The 12,089-nt window shown below is 41.7% G+C and overlaps 2 pseudogenes; one reads left to right on the forward strand and one right to left on the reverse strand.

The window, feature by feature from the left end:
- Positions 1-996: 996 nt before the first annotated feature.
- LOC125404611 (heat shock protein HSP 90-beta pseudogene) lies at positions 997-4,308 on the reverse strand (annotated as a pseudogene).
- Positions 4,309-4,977: 669 nt separating this feature from the next.
- On the forward strand, positions 4,978-5,726 carry LOC125404612 (cyclin-dependent kinase 4 pseudogene; annotated as a pseudogene).
- Positions 5,727-12,089: the final 6,363 nt, after the last annotated feature.

Raw genomic sequence — 12,089 nt, forward strand, 5'->3', positions numbered from 1 at the left:
AGAAAGAGAGAGAAGAGAGAGAAGAGACAGAAGGGGGAAGGAGAGAAGTGGGGAGAGGCAGAAGCCTCTCCGAGAGGAAGATGGAAGAGAGACTAAGGCTGCAAGCAGGAAGAAAGACCTGCCTGTCTCAGCAGATGGGGGAGAGAGTGGGCGTGGCTTGTCTCTTAAAGAGACAGAACAACCATTACACATCTGGAAAACAACATAGCTGCTGCACTCATGAATTTACTGTAGCTGTGGTTATCTGAATAACACTTGTACCAGATTAAGCTTCTCAGCATTTCATCATGGATGGGGAAGGAGACCGTGGTGGCAGGGTAGGGTCGAGTGGAACACAGAAGACCCTGCAGCATAGGCTGAGGGGAGGGGGGGCTGTGCTCTCTTCCGACAGTCTGCCTCGGATAGCACAGACTCACCCCTCTGGCTGGAACTCCTCAGCACTGAAATAGGGACAGCTGGTATTCCAAGGACCCAGGAGACAAAAGGGCGACCATGGGGGCAGGGTAGAGTCCAGTGGAACACAGAAGACCCTGCTGCAGAAGCTGAGGGGTGGGGGCTGTGCTCTCTTCCGGGACAATCTGCCCTGTCTAGCACACACTCACCTCTCTGGATAGAACTCCTCAGCACTGAAATAGGGACATCTGGTATTCCAAGGACACAGGAGACAAAAGGGCGACCGTGGGGGTAGGGAAGAGTTTAGTGGAACGCAGAAGACCCTGCTGCAGAAGCTGAGGTGGGGGCTAAAAGACTTCTTTAACATGATACAAAGGACAACTCGAACAGTTAATTGCTTTAATATTTTGAGACATCAAGTCATTAGCATTCTGTTGTTTAGGCAGTGAGGCCACCCTAGACCAAGTATCCTGAAGGCAGCCACTCCACAGATTAAACCTCCTAATACAAAAGAAGGTGCAGAAGTATGCTTGCATATCCTAGCCATTTGTCAGGGTGGAGTGGATCTGCCTGTATGTGCCATCTTAATGTCAAAATAATCAGCCACATCCTGGGTCAGGATGTGTAACGCTGGTTGTTGTCATCAATTTTGAGCACCCTCAAACTCTCTGATCTTCAGACAAGGTTGAAATAGGCTCATGTATTTGGGCCTCCACATCGCATCATGCAAAAGTGGTGGGATAAGCTACGCTCAGCTCCTCTCCTGTCAATTCATTTTCATCAGTGCCCAGGCCTTCTATGATCATTCAGCAGATGTAGTCTTGGGATCCTCCAGGGAGAAGCCAGGGGAAAGTAAAGTGCTAAACAGTAGCACCGCTAGGTTCTCACAGCCTTGCTATTTTGTCTGCCTCTGTCTTTTGCTGCAGACTTTCACACTGGGGTGGTCAGGATGGATCTTTGTGTGCTTTTTGACCACTATGTAGCCAATTGTAGTGTTGTCTTGGAGTGCTTGGGCCTTCGTGATCTGCTCCATGATGACTGTTCTTCCGTAAGTGCTTTTGATAATGAAGCATCGTGAAGAGACAAGCTTATTGGAGATTGTCACGTTGTCAACTTTCTTATCCAAAATCTTCATGAGCTTTCATAGATTCTCAAAATTTCCCTTGTTCTACTCCATTTTCTTCTCCTTCTTGCCCTCTGATAGTTACATGCCCTTCTTGGTCAAAGATACTAGGCTTTTCCCCATACAACTCCTTGACCTGCTGCATACAGCCTCTGTAAATAGGCTTAGTTACATAAACCACCTCAATGCTCCACTTCTTCATACGCTCCATGAAGGCAGAGTTGGCTATCCAGTCTTTACTTTCAGTAGTAAGGTAGCAAATGGATTTCTGGGTCATATCAAAGGTACACACTTTGATATGAAAGCCATCTCATATCCAGACTGAGAGGTGTGCTAGCCCAGTGGCTCAGAGAAGCATCATTGCCAGTTAGTGGAATCTTCATGGATTCCGAGCTTTAGGTTCTTAGAACATACCTCACAGAACTTTTTCTATTTCTCTTTGTCTTCTGCCAGCTTAGTGATGAGCTCAAGGCCTTTCTTCCCACTGTTTTTGTAGATGACTTTCAAGGTTTTCTTCTGCTGGGGTATTTCTTGGGGGATATTCATCCTTGGAGCCACCCAGACCACAGATAACATTGACATAGTTTGATATTGACTCACCATAGGTGTCCATAATGAACATATGATGGATAGAGCTTGATGTTCTTCTCGATGTTCTCAAAGAGGACAACAGAAACTTGCCAAGAGATGATGAACAGTGCCCTGAATTCCAGCTGACCTTCTACAAAGAAGTGTTGGATGGCCAAGTAGTTTTCCCAATCACTATAGAATTCACTATATTCCTCTTCAGTGATTTGGACCTCACCAGGTCCAAATGGTCTGGCTCAATTATTTCTGACCAATGTATCTTTATTCAGCTTTTATTTTTTTTATTTGTGTCAGCATCATCCTCCTCACCTGACCTTCCAGCTCCAGTCTTGGCTTCTCCTCATCATTCTTATTGTCCTCTTCTTTCTCTTCCTTTGTCTCATTATCACTGATCTTTCATCCTTCCTTATCCAAATAGTGATAGAATAGCCCATTAACTGTGAGTGCCTCTTAGGCACTCCATTGACTCTCCTCTAATCATTCTGTCTGGTCTTTGGAATGAAGGGTCACTTTTACATCCTGGCCAATAGACTCACCGTGACATGCTTGCACAGTGAAGAATCCATCAGCATAAGACTCACAGGTATAGTGTTCATCATCATTGTACTTTATGATCCCAACTTTCTCTGCCACCAGAGAGGCTGGATGAAATCCAATACTGTCTTTTTTGTCAACTTGAAACAAGCTAGGTTTATCTGAAAAGAAGAAAACACAATTAAAAAAAGATCACTCCATAAGATTGGCCTGGATGCAGCGGGGTGGTGGTGGCATATGCCTTTAATCTTGCACTCAGGGGGCAGAGTCAGCCAGATCTCTGTGAGTTGGAGGCCATCCTATTCTACAGAACGAGTTCTAGGACAGCCAAGGCTACAAAGAGAAACTCTGTCTCAAAAAAAAGCCTGGAGGCATGCCTATGGACTTACTTTTTTTTCTTTTTTCCTTCCTTTCTTTCCTCTTTCTTTCTTTCTTTCTTTCTTTCTTTCTTTCTTTCTCTCTTTCTTCTTTTTGAGAGAGTTTTTCTATGTAGTCCTGGCTGTCCTGGAACTCACCATGTAGACCAAGTTCAAGGCTGACCTTGAACTCACTGAGATCCCACTTACCTCTGCCTCCTAAGTGCTGGGCTTAAAGGGGTGCACCACCACTTCCAGCCATTTTTTTGAGATAGGATTTCTCTGTATAGCTCTGGCTGTCTTGGAACTCTCTATGCAAACAAAGGTGGCCTAAAACTCATAGAGATCCACCTGTTTCTGTCTCCGGAGTGCTGGAGTTAAAGATGTGCACCACCATGATCCACTCCTGTGGGACATTTTTAAAACTGGTGATTGACATGGGAGGGTCCAGGTCATTGCAGGTGGTGCTACCCTGGGCAGGTGGTCCTGGTGTGTGTAAGAAAGCAGACTGAGCAAGTCATAAGGAGCAAGCCAGTTAACAGCATCATTCCATGGCATCTGCATTAGTTCTTTCTTCTAGGTTCCTACCTTAAGTTCCTGACCTGACTTTCTGAATAATGGACTATAAACTGTAAAATGAAATTAAGCATTTACTCCCCAAGTTGCTTTTGGTCATGATGTTTTATCACAGCAGTAAAAATCCTAACTAAAAAAAACATGAAACTGCTGAATCTTAGAGACATCTGCACCAGCTTGGAGAGCCTCCATGAAAGTTTTGTGCCAGACTGAGCAATGATTTTCAAATTATCTATGAGGTCAGGCTTGGTCATGCCAATACTTGTCTCCACCAAGGTCAGGGTGCATTTCTAAGAGTTGGGATGATGTCAATTTTCAGCTTTTTACCCTTGTCCAACTTAGAAGGATCTGTCAGGCTATCACAGCAACTTTTATCCACGACATTAGAAACATTAGAGATCAATTTCTGAAGGAACGTTTCTTGTTAGAATAGAAAGTATTCACGATGAGGGACTTAAGTTGACCAAGTTCTGCCTGAAAGGCAAAACTCCCTACCTCTTTCTGGTGGTAAAAATCTCAGGCATGGGAGGCGGGCAGGGGAAGTACTGCATTAGTCCAGACCAGGGTGGGCCCAGACGGTCTCTAACTTGAAAGTTAGCACCAAGGATGTTCAGGATGAAAACTTGGTTCACCCAAGTTGAACAGGGATAAAAAACTGAAAATTGACATCATCTCCAACCCTCAAGAGAGTAAGGCAGTGTGTCATTTTTTCAGTGTCTCCAGTAAACTCCTACCCATGGTTAGGCAAGAAAGCAATTAAACTCAGTGGTTCATATGTAAAAAGAAAAAAGGAAAATAGGAGGAGGACTATCTGAGAAGGGTTCCAGCAGGAGATTAAATGTGTGTTTGTAGGGGAGTGGTAAGAGAGGGTAATAGGGGTAAAAGGACTAAAATTTATTTTAAATATGTATGAAACTGTCAAACAATAAAAATCAAAGCATATTTGTTCTGATCATCTCTAGGCTGACATTGTATTGGAGGTCCTAGCTAGTGGTAAAAGGCAAGGAAAAGAAATAAAAAGACCAGAAATGAAAAAGGGGAGAAAATAAAAAGATCATCTATGTAGAAAATACAAAAGAATCTATCAAAAAGCCACTAAAACAAACAATTGTTAGTTTACCACAATTTCACAATACAAGATCAAATATACACTAGAATATTGTAGTGATGAACAATTGTAAATTGAAAGAATATCATGAACAAACAACATCATTAAAAACCTATGAAATACTTAAGTATAAATTTGACCAAAGACTTGAGGGAGTCTGTCGCCTATGGTCTTGCCCATGGCATCCAGCCACATGGGACTGAGCCTTGGAATATGGTACCACAGGAACTCGTTCCTAGGCTCTGATAAATAGCTCTGCCCCTCTTGGCTCATCATCAGGATATCCCTTTCATCTGACAATGGTTGCCTCTCAATACATGTCAGTGGTTGAAATTGGCAGCCGTGCTTATGGGATATTGTATAAGGTCCATGATTTGCACAGTGGCTACTTTATGGCCCTTTGAGAGTCCCCAGTAGAGGAGGAGGTTTAGTGGGCCTTCCCATCAGTATGTGCTTTGAGGTAGTCTTACTGAGGAGGCTGGAATGGGCATTTGAGCATGCCCGTGTTGTCTTTGAGCATGCCCATGTTGTCTGGCTGAGGATGTCTGTGCTACTTCCTGAACTGACCAAGAGACTAAAGTGACACTAAGGTGTTTGAGCATATAGACCAAGCCTAAGGACATAAGTGGACAAGGCACCCCCACCAAATTTTCCAGATAAGACCTTAAAGATTCACATGCTACAGTTTCTAAGAGGCCTAGATTTCCTTCATGCAAATGGTGTTACTCACAAAGATCTGAGGTCAGAGAACAGTCTTATGACAAGTGGTGGAACGTGCAAGCTGGTTGATTTTGGCCTATCTGGATTCTACAGCTGAGAGAGAGAAAGAGAGAGAGAGAGAGAGAGAGAGAGAGAGAGAGAGAGAGAGAGAGAGAGAGAACACAAGAGAACCCTTCTATCTGTGGTTGTTACATTCTAATACCTTACTCTCAAAGTTCTGCAGTCCACATATATACTATCTGTGGATAAGTGGTATATTAGTTGTATCTTTGCAGAGATGTTTCCTCAAGACCCTCTGTTCTATAGAAATTCTGAAGCTGACTCGTAGCACAAATAATAATAACCCAGAGACAAATATTGGGGTTCAAGCTGAAGATCAGCTCTTACCTCAATCTCAGACCGAAATGGGTGATCCTGTTTCCATGAATCCTCAGAATGAGACTCTTACCCTGAGTTCCTGTCTCTGCCTGTTTTATATTCCTCTCTAGTGCTGAAATTAAAGGTGTACACCACCACCACCTGGCCTCTATGGCTAACTAGTGTGATTGCTGAGATTGAAGGTGTGTGCTACCACTGCCTGGCCTTTATGGCTGACTAGTGTGGCTAGTTTTGACCTTCAGGCAAAGTTTATTTATTAATTAAAACACAAATAAAACATCATTATACTGACTAGCTCTGCAAAATGTTATTTTTCTTTCTGATACAGGTCTCTCTCTACAGTCATGGATGTCCTAGAACACATTATGTAGATAAGACTAGCCAGAATTCTGGGATTAAAAGCATACACCAACATGCCCAGCCAAAATCTTTGATCTTTAAAGATTACCTCTAGAAGGTAACTGCCTAGGGCCTAGAGCAGGCCCTGGACCAGTATAGTCAGTGGTGTTGAAGATAGAGGGGTTTTAAGCACAGGCAGCTGGGCTGCAAATGCTGACTTTTCTTCCTTCTTTCCTTCCTTCCTTCCTTCCTTCCTTCCTTCCTTCCTTCCTTCCTTCCTTCCTTCCTTCCTTTTTTCTTTCCTTCTTTTCGTTTTTTTCTTTTCAGTACAGGGTTTCCCTGTGTAGTTCAGACTGTCCTGGAACTTGCTCTGTAGACTAAACTGGCCTTGAACCCAGACATCTGCCTGCCAAGTTCTGGGATTAAAGGTGTCCACCACCAAGTCCGCTTGCAAATGCTGACTTTCAATCTGAAGAAGTGCACCTTTGCCTTTAAAGCCGTCTCCTGTGGTACTCTTTTTTTTTTTTTACTAAGGTATGTATGTATGTATGTATGTATGTATGTATGCATGAATGAATGTATGTTTTGTCAGGAGGTTGTGCCATGCTATGAAAGTGAAGGTCCAAATGTTAAAATTCATGTTATCACGTTTTACAGCAGGTCTCTTTACCTACTGCAGTGGTTTAATTAAGAATGGTCCCTATAGGCTCACATATTTGAATCCCTGGTTATCATGGAGTGAAATTGTTTGAAAGGATTAAAAGGATTAGAAAGTGTGGCCTTGTTGAAGTTGGTGTGACCTTGTTGGAGGAAGTGTGTCACTGGGGGTGGGCTTTGAGGTTTCAAAAGCCTATGCTAAACCCAGTTCACTCTTTTTCTGTTGACCAGGATGAAGTTCTTATCTATTTCTCTAGCACTATGCCTGCCTGCTGCCTTGCTCCCCACCATGATGAAAATGTACTCAGGCAAGTACATTTAAAATGAAACTTTAAGCAAGCACCGATTAAACGCTTTCCTTCATAAGAGTTGCCTTGGTCATAGTGCCTCTTCACAGCAATAGAACAGTATATAAGACACCCATTGAGTCATTCCTCAGGCCCTATAGTACTCTGGAGGACATAAGGAAGAAGATGTTCCAGATGGAGAGAATCCCACTGAGAAAGTAATTTCTACCTTCCTCTCAAGATATGGGGACTCAACTATTTATAAAATATTTGGTAGTGGATAGTCAACTTTCATTTTTATTTGTTTTATTTTTAGCCTCAGAACAGTTCAATATTTTGATTAAAAGGCAGAGATTTCAGAGGCATCTCAAAAGCCATAGAGTCATTTTTGGTACTTTCATTGAGAAAATTAATGGTAAATGATTATTTTCCCTTTAGACCAGTGTCCTAATGCTGCGACACTTTAATACAGTTCCTCATGTTGTGATGACTCCCAACCATAAAATTATTTTTATTGCTACTTAATAACTGTAATTTTGTTACTGTTATGAAAAGTAATGTAAATATCTGTATTTTCCAATGGTATTAGGTGGCCCCTGTGAAAGGGGCCTTTGATCCCCAAAGGAGTTACAACCCATGGGTTGACAATGAATGTTCTAGACAATGACCTCAAGGCCACTGCAGTTCTTTCATTCTTCTATTTCTTCAGAGAGACAATGAGAAAGACAGATTCCCTTGACCTTTTTGTAGGGATGTGTGGTGGTTTCAAAGAAAATGTGCCCCATAGGCTCAGAGGGAGTGGCACTATTTGAAAAGATTAGGACCTGTGGCCTTGTCAGAGCAAGTATGTCATTGGGGGTGGGCTTTGGGGTTTCAGAAGCCCAAGCCAGCATGTTAAGGGACTAACCCTGCAGACCCAAAGCTGAAGGATATCCACAACACAGGGCAATAGCAGGATAATCAAGAGGAGTTCCAGTGAGGGCCCAGCATCGAGAGTGTAGCAGAAACCAGAGGCCTTGAACTAGACCAATGGATAAAAGGATTTACTGCGTGGCTCACTGCATCACACTACAGCTTCCATGACGAGATCAATTTTTCCTTCTCTCATTTTTTCTCTTAAATTTTATTTTATTTTATTTTTGGGGGGAGGTCGTCAGGGCAAAGGGTGGATATAAAGGGATGGGGAAATGAATGGGATCGAGATGCATGATATGAAAGTCACAAAGAATAAATAAAAGAGAGGAAAATATGACCAAATAGCTGCAAGATTTTTAAAATTTTTTTATTGCTTTATAAATAATACCATTCAAAATTTCCACTTCCTCCCCTCCTTCCATGTTCCTCCTGCTCCCCCCCCACTCACCTTCCCCTCTCCCTCTCCAGTCCTAAGAGAGGGCAGGGTACCCTGCCCTATGGGAAGTTCAAGGCCCTCCCCCCTCCATCCAGGCCTAGGAAGTTGTGCATCCAAACAGACTAGGATCCCAAAAAGCCAGTACATGCAGTAGAATCAAAACCCGGTGCCATTATCATTGGCTTCTCAGTCAGCCCACATTGTAAGCCACATTCAGAGAGTCCAGTTTGATCCCATGCTCGTTCAGTCCCAGTCCAGCTGGCTTTGGTGAGCTCCCATTGAATCAGGCACACTGTCTCAGCGGGAGCACAGACAATAAGAGCAACAATGAATAAATGGGACCTCCTGAAACTGAGAAGCTTCTGTAAAGCAAAGGACACTGTCATTAAGACAAAAAGGCAACCTACTGGCTGGGAGAAGATCTTCATCAACCCCACATCAGACAAAGGACTGATCTCCAAAATATATAGAGAACTCAAGAAACTAGCCATTAAAATTCTAAATAACCCAATTAAAAAATGGGGTACTGAACTGAACAGAAAATTCTCAACAAAAGAATTTCAAATAGCCAAAAGATATTTAAGGTCATGTTAAACTTCCTTAGCTATCAGAGAAATGCAAATCAAAACAACTTTGAGATACCATCTTATATCTGTCAGAATAGCAGGAAGATTTTAATGTTTAAAGTAGAAAACATGGCTAAAAGATCAAATGAAACATCTAAATAAACGGAGAAATATTCTTATGAATATAAATACAAATATACATATAACTATTACTATGACAGTGCTCTCTGAGTTAATCTATAGGTTTAATACAATCTCAGTCAAAATCCCTGCTAGAAGTTTGGGTTTGCAAGTTGCATCTTAACTTTGTATTCCTATGCAAAGATATAATATCAGCTTTATTGTTAGATGAAAGAACGCTGGAAAGCATTTATTGGATGTTTAGTGTGTGCCAGGTATTGCTTCATGTACTTTGAATGTTTTGATAAATCTAATCCTCTTAACATGTTCCCCCAGTTTATGGATATGCAAACAAAAGCACAAAGTGTGAATAATTTGTCTGAACTCATCCGATTTTGATTCAGAGGGTTTGCCATTGAAACCAAGCAAATGGAATCCAGAGTTGTACTTTTGAGTTATTTGTAATGAATAGTTTTGTATCCACTACCATTTGGTGCAAACAACCACAAGATCTCAGTGGCAATGATCCTTTAGTATGCATATGTCTGCAATCTGGACAGAGTGGTTGTGCTGGGCTTAGTGGAACAGCTCCAATTGTAGGCCGAGTTCAGATTTGCTTCATGTATTTCTTATTCTCCTTGAACGACAGGATTAGCCATGGCCTATTCTTCTCATGGTAGTAATAGAAGCAAGAAAGACACCTCTGGTGAAACTAAGGCCCACATCAATCTGGCTGTTATTTTCCGCTCTAATTATTAAAATCAAAAGGAAGTAAGTGGAAAAGTGAAGGTTTAGCTGGGTGTGGTGGACTATACATAATTCTAGCACTTGGATGGCTGGTGTAGGAAAATTGCAAGTTGGAGGTCAACTAAGGCTACATAGTAAGTTCCAAGCTAACCTAAGCTACACAGCTACTATCTCAATTAAAAACAAACAAACATTACAGTCAATCAACAAACATAAAACCCTGCAACTTTCTTTTCAGCTCAAGGAAGCCCCTCTCTGGTGTTCTGATAATGCGGAAGTGACAGTAGAGCCAAGCAGGTGCTCCTGTAGGCAGGTTGCATTGGAGAAGGCAAGAGCAAGAGGTGTGCCATTTCTGTTCAGTTCTGTGATACACGTAATACCTGACAGAATAACAGGGAGAGCAAACTTGGATGGGGATTTGTTCAGGATCTTATGGAGAAGGGCCGTGGCAGAAAGCATCCCTTAAGGGTGGAGAAATGTTAGAAGAAATATCAGGACCAAAGAGAGGAAACCTTTGTCCCCTCTAGGGTAGAAGGGTCAGGTTCTGTGCTTCTTGGCATCCCTAACATAGTATTGTCGTCAAGCTGTGTTCAAGAATTATTTGTAGTCAAACCATAAAAGAAATGGTTACATTTTTACTACTGAAGAATCCCTATTTTTTCCTCATTTAAATCTCATTTCCTAAGGTTCTGGTTGGCTCAGTAGCAAACACATGCTTGCCTTCTGACAAGTATTTGGGCCATTTGGTCGGGTTGCTCTGAGTTACTCCAATGTAGTCCAGAAAAAGTTTGTCTTGCTGGGACTTATCACTGATTGCAAAACTAAGCCTGACTAAGGAAACTGACAAATTCTGCTTAGGGCTTGTGTACTTGCATGTGCAAGTGTGTGTGTGTGTGTGTGTGTGTGTGTGTGTGTGTGCGCGCGTGCGTGCGTGTGTTTCCACATGCACTTTGAGCAGAGATTCAACATGGAGAAGAAAGGCAAGCTGTTGCCCAGCTGGATTGTTCTGGCAGAACTTCTTCACATAATCCTCTTGGAAGTTTTTGCAATGCTTCTTCCCCTTTACATTTCTATAGAGCTTCAAAATTTACTGAGTTTCCCCAGATGTGACCTGAAATCATCACTGAGATGATTTCTGACTGTTCATGCTGGGATGACAGAGTATAGGAAGGGAAGTATATGGGCATGTACCCTTATATAAACCTGGCATTGTTGGAAGGAAGAAAGCTAAAGTCATCAGAAATGTTACAATGTACACGTTGGGCTTTTAGGAGCTGCTCTGGGTCACAGGCAGTAGCATTGATCATTTCTTAGCAGTGAAAACCATTTAATGCAGTGCTAGTCACAATAGCAAAATATGGAAACACACTATATATACATACTATACACACACACACACATATAAATTGATGACTGGATATAGAAAGTATATTACATACAAAGCACAGAACATTATTCATCCACTAAAAGATTAAAAATCCTATCATTTGTGACAATATTGGTGAGACTGGAGATTATTATTTTAGTGATACAATCAAGTCACAAGAAAACAAATACCATATTATTATATACATATATGAAGTCTAAAATGAAAAATCTAATTGTGTAGGTCTCTAGAATAGAATAATCATTGCCAGAGAAGGGGAGACTAGGAAAGGATAGTAATAAAAAAAAGCTTGATCAATGACAATTTTGTCATTAAAAATCCATCCATGTTGAGATGTCAATCGATGTTGTTACAGAGTGGGTGTTATTTAGGTGACCATTTAAGCTTTGGTGGGTGCCAGTCTGTGTCATATATAGGAAAACAATATCTTGTAGCAGATGGCCTGGTTCTCTGGCCTTCCAATCTTTCCACCCTCTCTTGCATGATATCCCTTGAGCCTTAGGGGTTATGTTGTAGATGTTATCAACTGGGATGGATACTCCATGTTCAATGTTTCTCTGCATTTTGACCAACTGTGTATTTCTGTAGTGGTCTCCATTTGCTACAAAAAGATAAAGAGCCACAGGCAATTAATGACTACTAAGAGAGGAAGAATCCATCTTCTCCATGGACGAGCTCCCTGACAGGCTATCCAGTCTCAAGTAGCCAGTCCTAAACATATACATAGGAGCAACACTAAATGGAATTAGCAGGAATTATAAAAAATAGGGATGTCCTGGAGGATTTGAGACACATAGAAATCACTGACAATTTTGATTTGGATTCCAAGAAAGATGCTAAAGATGTTATTCTTAGAGTC

Source organism: Myodes glareolus, chromosome X (genome assembly GCF_982192425.1).
Source record: "Myodes glareolus chromosome X, mMyoGla1.1, whole genome shotgun sequence".
NCBI classification, from domain to species: Eukaryota; Metazoa; Chordata; class Mammalia; order Rodentia; family Cricetidae; genus Myodes; species Myodes glareolus.